The sequence below is a fragment of the Bos indicus x Bos taurus genome, chromosome 1 (assembly GCF_003369695.1).
Source record: "Bos indicus x Bos taurus breed Angus x Brahman F1 hybrid chromosome 1, Bos_hybrid_MaternalHap_v2.0, whole genome shotgun sequence".
In the NCBI taxonomy this organism is placed as follows: Eukaryota; Metazoa; Chordata; class Mammalia; order Artiodactyla; family Bovidae; genus Bos; species Bos indicus x Bos taurus.
Window position 1 is genome coordinate 103,822,209 of NC_040076.1, and position 3,948 is coordinate 103,826,156.

The 3,948-nt window shown below is 36.4% G+C and overlaps 1 pseudogene; it reads left to right on the forward strand.

Annotated features, from left to right (window-relative positions):
* Window positions 1-2,610: 2,610 nt before the first annotated feature.
* On the forward strand, window positions 2,611-3,666 carry LOC113899073 (annotated as a pseudogene).
* The last annotated feature ends 282 nt before the right edge of the window (window positions 3,667-3,948 follow it).

Genomic DNA, 3,948 nt, shown 5'->3' on the forward strand with positions numbered 1-3,948 from the left:
TATTCATCCTTGTTCAGATTCTTTTCTCATATAGATTATTATAAAATACTGAGTAAAATTCCCTGTTCTATACAGTAGGTTCTTATTAGTTATCTATTTTATGTAAAAATAGTATGCGTATGCTAATCCCAATATCCTAATTTATCCCTTTCCCTCATGTTTCCCCTTTAGTAAACATGTGTTTGATTTTCAGATCTGTGAGTCTCTTCGTGTTTTTTAAGTAGTTTGTATCATTAGTTTGTATAAATTTTTAATTAGATTTCACTTATAAGTGATACCATATGATATATATCTTTGACGTACTTCACTTAGTATGATAATCTCTCAGTCCATCCATGTTGCTGTAAATGGTGTTATTTTGTTCTTTTTAATGGCTGAGTAATATTCCATTGTATATATGTACTACATCTTCTTTATCCAGGAACATGTAGGTTCCTTCCATGTCTTGGCTATTGCAAATAGTGCTGTAGCAACTTTGGGGTGCATGTGCCTTTTCAAATTATGATTTTCTCCAGATATATGACCAGGAGTGGGATTGACAAATTATACAGTAGCTTTATATTTAGTTTTTTAAGGAAACTCCATACTGTTCTCCATAATAGTTGTATCAATTTACATTCCCACCATCAGTGTAGAAGGAGGGTTCCCTATTCTCCACATCCTCTCTAGTAATTATTGTTCATAGACTTTTCGATGATATCCATTCTGACCCATGTGAGATGATACCTCATGGCAGTTTTTGTTTGAATTTTTCTAATAATTAGTGACATAGAGCATCTTTTCTTGTGTTTTTTTTGGCCATCTGTATTTCTTTGGAGAAGTGTCTTTTTAGGTCTTCTGCCCATTTTTTGATTGGGTTGTTTTATTCCATATTGAGCTGCAAGAGCTATTGATATATTTTAGAGACTAATTTCATCAATCACTTCATTTGCAAATATTTTCTCCCATTCTGTAGATTATCTTTTTGCTTATGGTATCCTTTGGTATGCTAAAGCTTTAAGTTTAAAGTCGCTTTTTTTTTTTTTTTTAATTCTAGGAGGTAAAACATCAGAAATGATCTTGCTGTCATTTATGTCAGAGTGTTCTGCCTGTGTTTGCCTAGAGGTTTTAGTATCTGGCTATATTTAGGTCTTTAATCCATTTTTCAATTTATTTTTATGTATATGATTTTAAAGTGTTCTAATTTTATTATTTTACATGTAGCTGTCCAGTTTTACCAGCACCACTTACTGAAAAGACTGTCTTTTCTCCATTGTATATTCTTTTCTCCTTTGTCATAGATTAGTTGACCACAGGTGTGTAGGTCTGTCTCTGGAATTGCTGTCCTATTTTATGGATCTATATTTCTATTTTTGTTCTAGTACATTTTTGATCACTAAGTTTATAGTAAATTTTGAAGTCAGATAGCCGGATTTCCTCCAGTTCCATTTTTATTTATTTATTTTTCAGATTACTTTGGTTGTTTGGGGTTTTTTGTGGTTCCACACAAATTGTAAACATTTTTGTTCTAGTTCTGTGTGAAATGCCACTGGTAATTTGATAAGGATTGCATTAAATCTGTAGATTTTTTGGGTGGTATAGTCCATTCTCACAATATTGAGTTTTCCAATCCAAGAATATGATATCTCTCTCTCTCTTTGTGTCTACCAACTATGCCCTAGATGACCAGGCTGTTTCCCACTATTTAACATATTTTAAGCTTAACAGTACAAATTTGTTTGTAGTACTCTCTCTCTTCCTTCATGCTGAGGGATGCCAAGGGAAGTATAAACAAAATTTGTCTATAATAATGAAGTTAGAGAATGACAGGACTGATATATTTCTTTATAGGATAGTAGGGATGACATCTATGTTATGATGGCTTTTAAGTTGAGAGCCTAATGAAGTAAAGGGGAAAGCCTATCAGTATTAAAACCATTCTGGGCAAATACAAAAGTTCTGAATCTGGAGTTCAATGGAAAAGGAGTTATCAAAGGAGACAGAGTTTGAAGAGAAACATCATCTTTTAAGGCCGGATGATAGAGATTTCCAGTAAAGAATACCTAGAGTGCTAGGGGAAAATGCACACTCCATTAGTGAATTTTTCTGAGGTAGAGGAACCCCCAGGTCTATACTTCAAAAATGTTTCCAAAGGGATCTTCCTGACACAGGAATTGTACCAGGGTCTCCTGCATTGCAGGCAGATTCTTTACCAGCTGAGCTACCAGGGAAGCCTGGATTATGATATAATGTATAATAAATTAAATTTTTAATGTAATGGAAAGACTTTGTAGGAGAGTAGCTCTCAAACTCAGACAAGCATCAGAGTTCCCTACTGGACTGATTAAAATATATTGCTAAGCTTCATCTTCAGATTTTTCTGATTCAGTAATTTTGGGAGTTGGGCCTGAGAATTTGCATTTTTAACAAGTTCCCAGGTGATGCCAATACTTCTGGTGCTGGGATCATATTTTGAAAGCCACTGAAAAATGTTGAGCTAAACCAGGCCCAGGATCTAGAGCTGGTGGTGTCTGAAGGTGTGTCTCATGCGGAATTGGGTGGTATGGAGTAGCAGATGCTGGTGGGGGTGGCTGGGAGAAGGAGGAGGCAGTGGTGGCAAATCACTTATAAATGGTGACAAAGCAGGATCAGAGGCCTAAATTCCAGGAGTGTGAAAGAGTGTTGTGCTTTCATGGGCCTCTTCTTTATTTTATTCTATTTTGGGGGGGAGGGTAGGGGGCTTTTCTTTATGAACCAAATTGTGTGAAGGTGGCCATAAAGGATAAACAAGTGAAATACATTACAGTGGTTGGAATAAAAATTGGGATGAATGGGTTCCAAAGGAGGGTACTCAAATACATGGGCACCAATCTGCAGAAACAATGAGAACTTCAAAAAGCCAATCAGGAGCAGTATGCAGAGTGGAAGACCAAGAGGGGCTGCCCCTGGAAAGAAGACCTCTGGTCTGCAACATAAAAATGTTGAAGTGAAAACAAAAAAGAACAAACACAAAACACCTGGAGATAGAGAAGGTACCAGTGAGACACCTCAGTCTCCTCAGGAGAAAAGAGCCCAAGTAGCTACTACTGCTGAAAATGAGGAAACATTCACAAACAGAGTTGAAGTTAAAGTAAAGGTTCCTGAAGAACTAAAACTATGGGTTTTTGATGACTGGGACTTAATTACCTGGCAAAAAACAGCTCTTTTATCTTTCTGCCAACAAGAATGTGGATTCCATTCTAGAAGATTATGCAAATTATAGGAATCTCAAGGAAACACAAATAGTAAGGAGGGTGCTGTTTAATGGGCTGCAATCCATGGGGTCACACAGAGTTGGACACGACTGAAGCGACTTAGCAGCAACAGCAGTAGAAAGGAAAAGGAATACTTCACTGTAAAGCTGGGCACTCAGCCTCTCTACAAATTTGAGAGATTTCAGTACTCTGAAATCCTTGCAGACCTCTCTAATGCACCCACGTCCCAGGTGTATGGAGTGCCACATTTGTTCAGACCATTTGCACAAATTGGAGCAATGTTGGCCTATATGCCTCTGGATGAGAAAAGTCTTGCTTTATTACTGAACTATCTTCATGATTTGCTAAAATATCTGGCAAGAACGTTACAACTTTGTTTAGTGCCAGCACTTATGAAGTGTCTTCTCCGGAGTACCATCAGAAAGCTGAGTGAGGCACTTATACTCACTTTATACTCACTTATGTTTGGATCTCTGTAAACTCGTTTTTTTTGTTTTTTGTTTTAGTCTTTCTCTTCTATGAATGATGTACTTTGGAAATGTTAGTATATAACAGGATTATTGGATATCTGTTTGATTTCAAAGAGAGAAAATAAAAGGAGTTAGAGCTACCTTTTCTTTTTTTCATTTCAAAGTTGCTACTAGAGTATTCAATGATAGCCAATAGAGAGACATACTGTAGAGTGTTTCATTGCTTAATTGACAAAGCTGCTTTT